The following is a 15,816-nucleotide window of genomic DNA, read 5'->3' as shown; positions in this document are numbered from 1 at the left end:
ACTTTAAATTATATTTTACCTTTACCACTGAAGGAATTAGCTCCTTTCACTTCAAGCTGCCAAAATGTAGAGATAAACAAAACACAGCAGCAGTTACTGATACCTTACCACTGACATTCACCCCACCTTCATAGTGCACTATTGGCCCAGGACCGGCAGTCTCCTAGTGACGAGTCATATCCTGCTGGTACTGGAACCTGCACTCTATTGATTAGCTTGATGATTAATGCTGAGTAATGGTATTCCTTATCTCCTTTCAGGCAGAAAAAAAAGAGAGGTATGTAGGAAGGTATGTATAAAGGGCTACTAAATCAGAAGAAATGCAAAAAAACAGGACTCTGAAGTACATCCTCCAGATATGATGATAGTTGTGAAAAAGTACACTTATTTGTCTATAAAAATTAAGATCTTGCATGTATGTGTCTCTCTCAAAGACTTTACACGTGAATAGGAGACAAGTGGCCTGAATGTCCCTTTTTCAGTTTTTAAGAAATTCAAGTTTCCATCAAAGAAAACCCTCATGAAAATGATGGAAAAGGAAACAAAAAATTCCATGTGGCTGCGTATAAAGAACTATCACCTTAACTTTAAACTGGCTGCCTGACTTGGTCAACAGTCCCTTTAGTAATGCTCATTTGGTGCTGCACTGCAAATAAACAGTAACAGTTTTGAGTGGACAAAGTAAATGATCTTGCCTGAGTCAGGTATAACACAGAAGAAGTCAAAGGGCAAATCTCCACCCTCACTCCTACTCATCCAGTCCAGCTCCTGAACCGATGCCACTTCTGCTGTTCTAGCCCTGCTATGCCGGGGCGGGCAATTATTTCCGGCAAAGGGCCATTTACTGAGTTTTGGCAAGCCACTGAAGGCCTCATGACAGGCAGCCAGGGGCAGATAAATATTAATTTTCTAAATTTTTAGAGGCCCTGGGGGCTGGATAGAATGGAGAGGTGGATAGGTGGGCTGCATCTGGCCCACGGGCCACATTTTGTCCACCCCTGTGCTATGCCCAATACCTCTTTCCTAATCTACAGTTTTGTCTGCTGATTCATTTTAACCATTGGTGTTAAGGTATGAAAATGAACTAGATGGAGTGAATGATAACTGGCCAAGTAACCTCTGACTTCAGAATGCTTCTATGCTGCATGAAATGGGTATTCTGTGGGTGCATTTACACGTAACACTACATCACCATAGCAATGCATGACAGCAACAAAGCATCCATGGGCAAAACTCATGATGCTGCAGGTATGTCACTGTAGCAATGCGCTCCCCTGTTATAGCATGTTGCTAAGGCAACATAGTGCCAAAAATAAACCTGCGCAGAACACATGGTGCAGTACCAGCTGTTACTTTGCTGTCTTTTAGTACTTCCAAAAGGAAGTACTAAAAGATGGTGTGGCAACAATGGTGCCATAGCAGCATGTGTAGATGCACTCTGTAAAATTAGGCTTGTCAAATCTGGGCCCTCAAACGGACTGTTAGGCTTTGCTTCACTCCGCCAAATAAAAATCCATCCAAACACAACTTAGTTGGTAGAAAGCTATTAACAGGAGTCTAAAGACTTCAAGAGCTCAAGAGACTCCAGACCCTGACACCGTGCTTTGTAGAGCTGCAGAGAGGGTGACAGAGTGAGTTATGCTGGTTTAATGCCATCTGGGATGTTCAGGGAAATCTCCAGCTGCCACTCTTTGAAGCCCCTTTCAAACTGTGCAAACAGCCAGATGAAGGCCAGGGTTCAGGCTTGGAAAGTTTAAGTGAATTCTCACAGGAAAATGGCTGAAAAAAAGCTGGGAGCAAAACTAATACCTCATGAGTTGCATGTTTGTGCTGTAAATACACTGCCTCTTGTTGTCTCTATGCATTACAGACCAATTGTTTTGGGCATTAGACATTAAAAAATTCTGCATTTGACTAAGAGTCTCGATTTTTCTGCAACAAAAGCAAGTGAATTGTGAAATAGCTTCATACTGTGTTACCCTGAGTTTTAATAGTCAACCCATGTCAAAGAAAAACAAATGCTATCTAGTCAATGCTATTGGGCATTGACTGTCTCTAAAAGGTCACTCTTAGGTACATTTTTTTATGTTTTCCTCATTTCTGCTTCATATGAAAGTTAAAACACTGGGGTTTGTAACCTAAAACAATGGAGTCAGCAGCTAAATTCAGCATTGTCCCATCTGGGAAACAGATTCTTACCTTCATCTGGAAAAACCCAAGCCTTTGCAACCACCATTTACGCTAAAGAAGCATCTCCATTCCCTGTAATCATGTTACAGCTTTTATCATCCACAGACTAGACACACAATCATTTGAGCAGATCAAACATGTCATGAAGCTGAGAACACGTGTATGTAATATTAGCTAGGCTATAATAGTCATATCTTGTTTGCAGCACTAAAAAACTTTAAGATGTTCATTCATAGTAAGATGAGGTCAGAGAGCACAATCAGATAACTATTACTGGGCACATCTACACGTGTGCTAATGCACAGTAGCCTATTTTGCTGCGCATTAAATCGGCACATAAAAAACCATGCTTGTACGCTAATACACAGTAAAATAGGCTACTGCACATTAAGCATCACCTAAAAAGTGTGTGCTTGTGCTACTGTGCATTAGCACAGCCTAATGCACATTAATTTAGTACCTCACATTGGTGGTACTAAATTTAATGCGCATTAGGAAAAGGATATTAATGCACATGTAGATACACCCACTGTATAACATCCCAATACAGTTCCCACAATCAGTTTGCATAACATATTAAAAAAGGTTTTTAAAAAAGTTTCAACTACCTCACTACAGTAAGCAGGACTGACAATAAAAAAAACATTAAAAATTCAAACATAATTGTTATGATATTTGCTAGGAAGCATATCCATATTTCATTCAGCTTTGGATCACTACATATTTCAGATATACTCATAGCAGCCCAATAAATTAAAAAACAAAAACCACAGGCATCTCTGGGATTTGTTATTGCACTGTTCACTAAGCCATGACTTGGACTTGGTTGCATGATGAGCACAATTACAAGGCTTCCATTTTGTTCAATCTTTTTATAGAAAGGTAAGAGAGCCACCTTCCTAAGACTACATTGTTACCAGTTTCTCTGTTTCGAGTGCCCGCAGTCTCACTCGCTCTGTTAGCTGGTAATGTTGTAGAGTTCTCTCTAATCCGTGGATGTTCAAGAACATCTTTAAGCAGTAGTCTGTGGTACGGATCACGTTGTAGAAGCTTTGAAACTAGATCTTTAGCTCCTTCTGATAAAAAGGGAGGAAAGCTGAATTCAACCTTTGAAATACATCTCTAAGTATCCTGATGAGTCGCTGCCACACAAGGAGGTTTTCCCACTAGGAACTCATAGCACAGAACCCCCAGGCTCCAGCTATCTACCTTTTCATCATATATTTTCCTTCAACCATTTCAGGAAGCAGGTAGGTAGGTGTTCCACAACAAGTGGTCCTCCTAGATGATGGAGCATGCACAGAACATCCAAAATCTATCATCTTCAGCCCTCCCTTTGAGCCAAGAAGCAAGTTTTCTGGTCTGATATCATTGAAAATCACGTTTTGAATGACAGTATGATAGAGCATCAGCTAGCTCTGTGATGTACTTAGCAGTTCTTTGCTCATCAAACTTCATAAGCTTCTATCGCTTTTGGTAGACTTCTCCATGAGGTGCCCACTCTAGAATAATGTATACCTTGTGGCATCCTGAAAACAGCCAAACCATCTGAGAATGTTGGGATGTCCAAGAAAAAACTGTATTTGTGCTTCTCTCCTCAGATGACGCTCTAGTCCAGCTTCCTCCAACTGAGATTTAAAGAGCACCTTCAGTGCCACAATACATTTAGTTTCTTTTTCACAAGCCAAATACACAATTCCAAAGTGTCCTCTTCCCAGAGGATGGCCAATTTCGACGTCATCAACACACCACACTGCCTTCTCCTGGGTGAGTCGAGGCTGGAACTGCAGCTCATCACTGAACTCCGGTGATACCTTTTATTCTCTTTATTTTTCAGTTTAAAAGTATCTTCTTCAGGCTTGTGTACTAGCTTGTGCCTAAATACAGTGCTAAATACACAGACTCTCTGAGCGAAGTGTGAAGGATGCAGAATTTTTTGCGCTTCAGCTGTTCAACTCCAGGCAGCAACTCTTTTGGCAGCAGAGAGACTAGGACTCATTTTGAGACTGCCTCAAAACTGGTTGGAATCGTCCCGCTGTGCCCGGGCAGCCTGGGGCGGGTCTTTTTCTGGGTCTGTCCATACTGCCATGGCTGCAGTGTGTCTCAGCTGTGAGCACTAGTTGAATTCTAGTTGAATAGGAGAAGTCTCTGAGGACTGAAAGAAGACCATTGTTGTGCCCATCCACAAGAAGGGCAGGAGGGAGGACCCAGGTAACTATAGGCCAATCAGCCTAACTTCCATCCTAGGGAAAATCCTAGAAAAGTTCATTAAGGAGTCTATCTGTGATAAGCTTGCAAAAGGTAAGATTCTGAATGACAGCCAGCATGGCTTCATTGTGGGCAGGTCTTGCCGTACCAACCTCATCTCCTTCTATGACCAAGTAACTTGCCACCTGGACATGAGAGAGCAGGTTGACATTGTATACCTTGACTTCCAAAAGGCCTTTGATCTAGTCTCCCATGATGCCCTCATGAGAAAATTGGAGGATTGTGGGCTTAACTCCGAGACAGTCAGGTGGGTGAGAAACTGGCTGCAGGATAGAACCCAAAGAGTCGTAGTGAATGAATCTGTGTCACCCTGGCAAGAAGTGGGCAGCAGTGTCCCTCAGGGGTTGGTGCTCGGTCCAGTACTTTTCAACATCTTTATTAACAATTCGGATGTGGGGGTGAAGAGCTCACTGGCCAAGTTTGCGGACAGCGCAAAGTTATGGGGGAGCGTGGTCACGCTTGAAGATAGGCTATAGTTACAGGCAGATCTAGACAGGCTAGCAAGTTGGGTGGATCGGAATCTGATGAAGTTCAACGTTGAAAATTGTAAGGTGCTCCACCTCAGGACAAGCAACCCACAACATACCTACAGGCTTGGCAGCACCAAACTGACTAGCACCACAAATGAAAGGGACCTGGGGGTAATAATAGACCACAATATGAATATGAGCCGGCAGTGCGATGCTGTAGCCATTAGGGCAAATAATACTCTGGCATGCATCAATTGATGCATCTCCAGCAAAACCAAGGTAGTGATTCTTCCACTGCTCAGCACTGGTGAGACGCAGCTGGAGTACTGTGTCCAGTTCTGGGCACCGCACTTTAACAAGGAAATGGACAGCTAGAGAGAGTCCAAAGAGCCACCCATATGAGCAGAGTCTTACACTGCAATCCATATGATGAAAGGCTGAGAGACCTGGGACTCTTCAGTCTGAGGAAAAGAAGGCTAAGAGGGGACCTGGTAGCAGCTTACCACTACACTAAGGGAGTACATCAAGGGCTCAGTGAACAACTGTTCACCAGGGCACCCAAAGGGAAAACCAGGAGTAATGGCCACAAACTGCTGGAAGATCAATTCAGGCTCAACATTAGCAAAATCTCCTTCACAATCAGGGTGTCCAGACTGTGGCATAAGCTCCCTCCAGAGGTGATGCATTCACCTACCCTAGAAATTTTCAAGAGGAGACTGGATGGTCCTCTCACTGAAGTCACCTGATCCCAGCTGTCTTTCCTGCTTGGTGTAGGAGGCTGGACCCCATGATCTTCTGAGGTCCGTTCCGGCCTTACGATCTATGAATCTATTAACATATTTTTGCATGTAATATTAGAGAATGTAACATAGCAAGGTTACTTACTTTCCCCAGAGAAAGTATGTTACTTGGCTACCAGTGAAGCAAAATAGTTTGACTCTACTACCGACTGTAATAATGAAATGCAATATTAAGGTACTGTAAAGTACAGGCTATGCATAAAATCAGAGTCCATCAAATAAAGGGTTAAGTTTCTCAATCTTTTTAATCTGAGTCACTTAAAACACCACCTGCTGTGTAACCGGCACAAAATTATCTGACAAGCAACATCTAAAATATGTTTTTGCAACTGATGTTCTGATTTGAACATTTGCCTGAAGACAGAGCTATTCTATGTTGATTAAGAAATAAAAGAAAACTGAAGTGGATTGAAGCTGATCATTAATTATTTTTCTTAACATTTGTATATGATTTTGTCAAAGAAACCAAAACCTGAAAACAAAAAATATATATTTGAAGGAACCAAAATCTAAAAGTTTTCAATTTTCAGTGAATGACCCCCCCTCCCAAAATTGATTCAGATTTTTTATGAAAATCTAAACTTTTTGACAAAGACAAGCTCTCTGCAAAAATTCCATTTTACAAAAAATATTATCCATCAAATAACTTTGACAAGTCTATTGGCTATCTATTAGATAACTGTTTCTCTCTCACTGTATGTTTCTTTTAATAAAAGTTGAGCATTGTATTAAGTGTATTCTTTGATTCTTCAGTATATCACTGGTGCATTCAACTAAAAGGCTTTATAGAACACATTATACTAACTGTGTGCTGAAATGCTCTAGACAATATACAGAAAATACTAAAACATTAGACTAAAATTCTTTATAAAAAAAGACTTCAATTAAATATCATACAAATAGAAATGATTTGCTTGCCAAAGATGAGATTTTTTTCATTTCTGGCTTTGCTATTTTATGTAAGAGGTTGAACAAATGTATTTAACATTTGTTTGTATATAGGCCTACGTAATTAAGTGTGAAATTTGACTCAGCCTTAACCACTGAGTAACAACCCGTAATTCCATGATATATCTCTCAACACATGTGTATGCCTATATAAATCATAGATTATTTTAACAAAGGTTATAAAAATTGTCATTAATCATAATAAAACATTAATAAAATGTATGTAATAATCTAACTGCTACTATATAGATGAAGCAAAATAAATCTGTATTCTTCTGCAGACAGCCTTTTTCACACTCCTAAACTGTGGTCATTTCTCTTTCATGAACATTAAATATATTCAACAGCCTCTATCACATTTGTAGTTTAGCAGTAATGGCTGACAGGGAAGGCATTTCCTGGCAGTTAATAAGTGACTGGAGTTGCTGATTAGGTTCTTTGGCTTTTTCTCACGTTCTTAGACTTACTGTTCATTAACTGACAGGAAATGCTCAGAATAAAGGTGACCATTGCTATTTTAATCTGAGAAAATATTTAAATGTAAAGAAAATATGTGATGTCCTTGTGTGTTAGAAAGTTTAAAACATGGGTGGCACATTGACCTGACTTCAGGACACAGTGCTCTGATATAGTGACTTTAATTTTAAGCTTTTTAGAGCTGATCCAATGCCCAGTAAAGCTGGTGAAACTCTCCCTTAACTTTACTGTCCATTGGGTTGGGTTTTAATTAATTTAAAACCAAAGCATCCTACTGAATGATCCACTCTGTTTACTGATAGAGTACTTACAGATCAGCTTCTTGGCCCATTTAGTCTGATATCCTGAATTAGACTGATATTACTCGCTGCTTCGAATTCAAAACATCACTAATCTACTAAGCCACTGGAAAAGACTGTAGCTCCCAGGAGAAGAGGGCAAGGAGTAAATACCTTCCTGACCCTTACAGTTGCTCATTTTATGCCGCAAAACATGAAATGTGATTACTCTTATCATTCTCCTAGCTCACATAGCTACAAATGTTATTAGTAGCCATAAAATTATTCAGCCTCTTCTAAAATCCATTTTAAAGAGTGTCTGACATGTATTAGCAGATCTAAAATCCTGATTCTGAATACCCAACCCTGAGTATCACAAGCAAAATGTAGATATAAGCAGCAGTGACAAGGCTGCAGAAGTGCTAATGAAGAGTGGTGCCACTGCCAAAGAGAAACATTACGCATTATTAACACATTAGCCCACTAAGGCACTGTGCCAACTATAATAAGCAACCAATTTGGCATGCTAACTCAGATGTGCAGGTCATTCAAAAAATCTTCTTCCATTTTTTTCTCCCTTGTGGACAAACATGATGCAATACATTCTTGTCCAGCTAATGCCCAGAAAAGCATTGCTTTTAACAGGGTTCCTCCTCTAAAGCTCATTTGGCCACTGTGTTATTAATACTTTGACACCCATATTTCTAATATGAGGTCCAGTTCACAAATCTGCTACATATATTATATGTGCATGGGAGTGTGAAGAGGGATAAATCATATTCATTATTCACACTCATGAAATTCCAAACACAAGGGAAGTACTGATGGCCTCCTTGGGGAACCAGAAACATCTTGTCAGGGATATACAAGTAAAAGGGGTGCAAAATCAATTATGAAAGGAGGTGTTTCCTGCTCTAACAAGCTAATTACTGTACATCTAGTCACACAGGGAAAACTGATGCTTTTTATTTTTAATGGAGGTGCTGTCAAATTAAATCAGCTTGGAAGGAGCACAGAGTTTAATGTATTCCCTTAGCCAGTGTTCACTTTAACACATTTACATATGCAAACATGTTAATATTCTCTGAACAGGAAGAAGGAAACTGACAGCAGGTAACTCAATAGTACACAGAGTAGAGCGTAACAAAATGATGAAATAGGTGAGATTTGTCATTTTATTTACACTAGTTACACTGATATAACTCCAGTAGACTTCAGAATAACTTCTCTCAATTGGCACTGATATGAGAGAAAACAAAATCTGCCCCATGGGATAAATATTCCCAAATCCAGTTATAGAACTCAACTCAGTAATAAAACAAAATAAATATAGACTGGCCACTGCATACCTTATCTTTTTTGTCCCTAAACAGGAAGCCAAATTCAGGATATGATTTTATGGCTCTTACTATTAGGAGAACTTGATGGAGTTGTATTTTCTTTGATGAATGCAATTAATTTTCAAGGACAATACAATATTTTTTTCTTCCTTTAATGCAGCAGGAGTCAAATACAGGACTGTTCCCTTTCAGCTATCATACTCTCCCAGGGCCACATTCCTTGAGCTTTTTTCCAAAAAGATCTAGTGTTTCCTTGCTACTTTAGGTATCGTAGTCTCTGGTCCTTTCCTGACTCTTTCACAGATGCATAAACTTTCAAAAAACCCCGATAGTCACACACCTGTCTGTCCACATGTGCCTTGCAATGTGCCTTTATTTTGGGTGGTGACACATGCCTATGTTGGTGGGGGAAGACTCTATTGTTTCAGCTCTCTGGTTCCCTGAAGGTTAACTGTTTCTTATAACTATCTTAAATGAAGAACAGTTGTTACACCCAGCCCATAGCAACACTGTGTACAAACAGAGGCCTAATGTGCTCTTTAACTGAAGGACACTTGTGCATATCAGACCTCCAGCTGCTTTTCAGGGCAAAATTCCCTTCCTACAGCGTTGGCAGTCAGTGCATTGGAAAGGCTTGTTTGACTTCCATAAATCCTACTTATCTCAATTGCCAACTGTTTTTTCCATCCTGCTTTAGTAAACGTTGGAATCAGAGCAATGCCAATGGCAGCCCACTCTGAAAAGAATGGATCAAGGAAAGGTCACATCACCCTGAATGCCCATAAGATAGATGGTCAATGTTGATCTTGCATCTCAATGACTTATCTGAGAATACTCAGAAGAAAGTGAGATTATAACAAAGGTGGGACTCCCAGAGGCTGACTGACAACATCCCTGCAGCCAAACAACTTTAAAGGAAAAAAAGCACAGAGCTCTGTTTTGTGCCTGCCAGAGCTTTCCTGACATGCATTTCCAGGCTCTATCCTGATGGTTGCATCCAGCTGTGCCAATATATTTCCGTCTAGGACCTGAGCGTGCCTAAAAGACAGATGATCTCTGATATATTCTTTTACCTTTAACTATTTCCATATGATCGAAGTGCTTCTAGGATACAGAGAACAGGCCCAATCTTGAAGTTTTTATCGAGGCCAGGTTGTCCTTGCAACACCAAGTATTCAGGAAGGATGTTACAGGGAGCATCCATGCCTTTTGCTCACTCAGCGCAAGAGGCAAGGGGTAGTTCCAGTTCTGCACTGGGGAGATTATGAACTGCCCACTGTGCCATATTACTTTTGTTCCAAAGTGAGGAACCAAGACCACCCACACTGTACCAGCCTACAGAGAAAACTAGGGGAACAGGCTATCATCCTGAAGGATGGTGGATCTTGAACACCAGCACCATGCACATTGCTGAGGTGACTGGAAAGTGACTATAACAGTACAGTTCTCCCTTTTCCCTAAGTCATCACTCAAGCAAAACTCCCAACCTAACTTTTCCAAAGTACAAAGTAATTGAGAACTGACTCCAAGACCTTGCCCAAGATTTGCCATGTGATTTGGTTTTCTTATCCTGTCCTGCTGAGAAGGCACTGGAAACACTCAAAACCCATGTTGTTCATAAAATAGATTTATGTTCTTGGAGCTGTTCAGCTACTTCTTGAGGAAAATGCACAACTTGTGTCGTACACTCACATGGATTCATTCACTTATGGAGTGTATCCCTTGATACCATTGTCTGACACGATCTGTCCTTCACATGCATCTGCAGACAGGAGTTTCCTATTACAGACAATGCCCATGTCCCTGTCTGTATTTCTCTTACTCTCTGGGTATTCAGTTTTAGGTACTTAAAGAATAACCAGGAGTGGTCAAGTGTGATTAGATCTGGGGAGCTAATAATTTAGCACAGATTTAGAGGAAAGACATTGCATTGAATTCACATCGTAGGAGTCTACCCAGTTTATCACATACAAAGAGTTCTTGATCAGTCTGAATGATGCATGGTAAATCAGAGAAGTTTTATACTTGAGTATGCAGTCTTTGAGGGAAGTGCTGTAAGTGGAAATGAGAACAACAAAGAGAAGTTGAGTGATAAATAATATTCTGTTTGCAGGGGCAGTGCCAACTACAGAGAGGGGAGGCAACCTAAAATCTCCCTAAATACCATACAAACAGGCATCTTGCTCTTCCACAGAGATGAAAGTGTGACTTTGTCTACTGAACTGTATAGAAGCAATCAAGAAAAACAGGGACAAATAAAGGGAAATGGATTTGCTCAGACATTTATGTGCCAGGCATATGGGCAGCTGTGAGAGCATTCCAGCACTATCTTGCTCCCTAAAACACAAACTGAAGAGCAAGGGGTCTGTGGAATCTCCTTAGAGGTGATGTTGACCCAACACGTGGAGATGGCATCCCTGGTGAAGCCTGTCCCCCCCTCAGTAAAGGACAAAATAGGGACAACTGCTGGGAACCAGTTAGCTTTATTAGATACACAAGGGTTTCCAGTCAGGAGCAGTGATAGACTTGCATGGAATCTAAGCTCAAAGAAATAAAAGAAACTTCAAAAGACACAACCAGACTAACAGAATCATTTAGCAACAATCTTTTTTTTCTGGGAAGAAAATTGGAGCCACCTGAGAAGCAAGTCAGGATTCAGAATATCCACATCCTTGAAATTCCATATGCTATTGATTCTGGACCTTAGATCTTATGAAAGCTCATCCATAAACCCATGACAATAGATGTTACAATTGGTCCCACATGCAAAAGGATTTATGAGATTCCTGGGCTTAAAAATATGTGCATATTAAAGGCAACACTAATTCTGACAGCACTAATTCTACAGCTGGACTGTGATCACCACTCAAGGTCATCACATTTTTTATTGTTCTCAGTCGGGATTATGGTGAGATAATGCAAAGGGACCAACTAGAGATGGGGCCCCATTGTGCTCGGCCCTGTACAAACAGAGCAGTTGATCATCCTTAACCCTAAGAGCTTTAAAATGTTCTTTTTTCCTAACCTGATTCCTCTGAGGTCTGGCATAATAAATGTGTACTCTTAATTGAGCTTTAGAAGAGATCAAATATTTTATAACATTTCTGTAACCTCAGCCAGATTTTTTTCAAAACCCTAAGCAGCTGTGCTTTTTCAGTGACATCTAGTTTTAGTTTATATCATTCCTTTACCTCACTTCTGTTCTTTCTTCCACCAGTATTTTTACATCATCTGCTCATAGCTTAAGATGACCTTTCAGACACTTTTCACTCACTCTGACAATTTCAGGCTTCAAACCAAATAACAATTCAGTTCACTTGTCATCAGTTTAAATTGTACAGGTGCAAAGAATACAAAAGCAAAGCTTCCAGTCAACGTGACAAAAGGAGGGTTAGAATTGCTTCATGAATAAACATGTGAAAGAGTTTTCATCCACAGATCCCATTTCAGAGATGGGAAAGCTGAGGAACTGATAGGTGACTATAGATAATAGTGAAAATAGTAAATATAAAAAATACAGTGTTTAACCTTTGCAAAGAGAGATATAAAATGAGAATGAGGAAATCTTAAGTGTTTTGATAAACTAGAAAATGAGGTTAGGGGCCTGATCCTGCAAGCATTTTCTACCAATCCAGTGCCTGTTGCAATCAATTAAATGGACTTCTGTTGACTTAAATTGACATTAGACCAGGCTCTTTGTGATCTGCTCAAGTTCAGTAGCATTTAGAAGCAAGCAGCCATTTTATGTCAAGAACTGGAATGTTTAATTTATCTCCACAAATATGTGTCTATCCCTAGTTGTATGTTTATATATACAGATAGATGTTCACACATTAATAATATATATTTTTCTTCCTGTTGGTCTTAAGCAAAACAATTTTCTAAAATGAAAAAAATTAAAGCAAGATTACCTACAAAGGCATATGTGAAGCTGTTTGTCGGTTTTTCCCCTTTTAGAAGGCAAATGTAGCAGAACCAGCTTCCCATTTCCATTCTCATGAATGCCTGAATTTTCTGCAAGGGTTCAGAAATACACTGTCGGCTGTGCTAAACAGAAATTGTTTAAATGATCCCTGCTTCATAGTTTGCCAAAGTGGGAAAACATGATTTCCAGGCCTATTGGATAATTATAGATTGCATGACAACAAATGTATATTCTATTATGTGCCTAGGATTTACTTTGCTAATACTCCAGTATCTGACTCTATTACAAACTAGCTAACAACTCTTAACTCTCCTTTGCTGTATTCGCTGTCTCTTTAGTGTGATGTCTAAGGCAATAACAAGGATCTGATCCTTCTCACATAGTGACTTTAATAAAGTTACTCCTGACTTAGAACACGTTAAAGGAGAGCAGGGATCAGGTCCAAAGAATGTAAATAATCTGTAATTTACCTGAGGGAGGGGGGGACAACGTTGTGATTTTTCACAACTGGATTACATAGTTTACATTCTATTCAGCAGTATACTTCAAACATAGGGACTGATTGTGCATGTGTATGTGTGTTCAGACAACGGAAACCTCTGTTTCCATAGTTTCTTAATCTAAGAGGTACATATGAGTGTATTTGGACCTCCTGTAAGCTACTGAATGTGGTTTGCCCTGGAACCCCATAAAACCAGGCTGCTGGCAAAGGCATTGAGTAAACAAGTAATACTGTATTGATGTTTATTGCATATCGCGCGTGTGCCTCCAATCCACATGGGATTCCAAAGCAGTCCTGTTTCGAAAGAGATTTCTGAAAGGGATTGATAAAACAGCATCTGGTATATACTGTTTACCTAGCAGGTGGAAGATAGTTTAAGAATAAATAATAGATACTGTAATCTTCAGATTAACAAATTAACAGAGCTGGTAAACTGCATGGCTGCTTTCTGAGGAGAGCTGCTTAGCAGGAGTGGCACAGCTGCCACATGAATTCTTAAAAATTCACGGGTCACACACATCAACCAGCTGAGTAGCTTAAAGCACCATGGTCCTTCACACAGCAGGCAAGTGACATTTTCTGTTGCTTCTTCAGGCTTCTAGGGTGTTCCCTTCTAAAAGTGCTTCAACCAGTGATATCAAGAACTCAGATCAGACCCTCAGAAACTGCATAATATCAAAGAAGGGTTTGATTCATTCAGTGCTCCAGTTCCAACAGCTACAACTGATGAAAAAATTAACAAGAAAATAATAATGCATCCCAACTTCCTATGCATGAGAGCAACCTTTTATCATCACCCCCCCCACACACACACACAGACACACACACACCTTTATAAGCTTCTTCACACCTAAAATGTGAGTGCCAGATTCTTGTGTATGGCAGACATCCATCCAGCAGCGCTTGAGGAAACAGGATTTGCATGGGAGGGGGGACTTCATGGAGGGCTGGGAGGACTCTCAGCTCTCCCACAACCCAGGCCTGGGCCCAGCTAAGCAGCCTGTCCATGGATCTATCAACTGCATTTTCAGGCTGTGTTTTCTCCAAAAACACCTTCAGGACATGAGGTGCCCGGCTCCCACTGAAGGACAAGAACGGCTGCCTAACCTTTCGAGCAGTTTCTTACCCTGACAGACTGCCTAGCAAACCATGGACAGGACAGGCTGTGCCACACCACGAGTCCACAGCCTGACACTGAAGCCAGCCTGACTTTCTCCACAGACACAGGGACTTTAGGGCCACTCTAGGGTCCCCTTCCTCTTTTACTGAGATGGGGCTCTTAGGGCCTCTGGAGTGAACGGGGCAGTCAGGCAAACTTGCTCCCGCCTTTGGGCTGCTGGGAAGGAAGGCGGCTGGGGTGCGACCCCCCTCCTTGTGCCCCCACTTCTGGGGAAACATTGGTGGTTGAGAGGCGTGTAAAGGCGGCCGGGCGCCTCTCGGGCTGGCTATTAGGGGGTTAGTTAAATATTTATCGTGTCTAAATTAGCATAGTGAAAGCTCAATTCATCCATTTGTTGTGGTGCGGGTGCGGGTGCGTGCGTGCGTGCGTGTGCGCGTGCTCCCGCCCGGCTCGTGCTGGTCTCCCCGAGCAGGCTCCGGGGCACCCTCCTCCCTCCCTCCCTCCCGGGCCGGGCCGGGCCGCGGGGGCAGCGTTTAACATTTGAACTTCTCCCCCCGGGCCGGGCAGGGCCGTTTTGTCCTGGGGTCACTGACCTGCGGGTGCCGGGGGCCGCTGCCCCTGCGCGGCCCCAGACAAAGCCGCCCCCGCACCTCCTCGCCCTTTAAAACCAAACCCGTGATCCCTGCAATGCCTGGGATTACACTGCGAGGGCTATTGATCCGAAGCTTGCATTGTAAGATCAGCACCGAGGCAGCCCCCCCTTCCCCCTTCCCCAATGCCTTATACTGTAAGCACGAGCCCATTTATAAATGTTTGATTTCCCTGATCCACTCACCCCCGCTGCATAATAATCGCCCCGCCAGCATGGCCCTGCACCCCCGACCCCACAAGGACCCGCAGCCAGGGAAAGGCAGCGGCAAGGCGGGATGCAGCAGCCCCTGATTTGTGTGTGCATGTTTTAATTACCGGCGGAGAAACCGGTACACAAGCATAAAAAAGAGGGGAAAAAAAGAAAAAGAAAAAGGCAGGGGGGAGAGCGCGAGGAGCAGGCCCGTAGCAAGGAGCACAGCAGCTAATGCACAGATAGCTGACATCAACTTCCGTTAGCAGCTACTTCAGATCGAACCTTTCGATTGTAACTGAAACAATTTGCATACTGATTCCCTTTCATAGCCTTGCAGATCCATAACAAGCCAGCCAGCTATTCAAATGCAAGTAGCATCCCTAAATGCAAGGCTAGACTGACCAAAAAGCGCTGTCCAACAAGCAGGAGAGAAGAAAAAACCTTGATGGTTGTTGTGGTTCTTTTTTTTTTATTTTTATTTTTTAAATCTTTAAAGATTTAGCTGGAAGCTGCTTGTTTATGACTGGGAATGTAAGGGAGAGATCCTTGCCTGGACTTAAAGCTGGAGCAAAAAAAAAAAAAAAAAAAGGCGCTGGCGAGATTTTTGACCTAAAGCACAAACTGAGGCTCTTTTGGGGGAGAAATGGGGACGCT

At 41.7% G+C, this 15,816-nt stretch overlaps 1 pseudogene; it reads right to left on the bottom strand.

Annotated features, from left to right (window-relative positions):
- Positions 1 to 3,033: 3,033 nt before the first annotated feature.
- LOC102368420 lies at positions 3,034 to 9,860 on the bottom strand (annotated as a pseudogene).
- Between the last annotated feature and the right edge of the window lie 5,956 nt (positions 9,861 to 15,816).

This window comes from Alligator sinensis, unplaced genomic scaffold (genome assembly GCF_000455745.1).
Source record: "Alligator sinensis unplaced genomic scaffold, ASM45574v1 scaffold250_1, whole genome shotgun sequence".
In the NCBI taxonomy this organism is placed as follows: Eukaryota; Metazoa; Chordata; order Crocodylia; family Alligatoridae; genus Alligator; species Alligator sinensis.
Note: the sequence above shows the minus strand (reverse complement) of the source record. Positions and strands in the feature narration are given on the sequence as shown.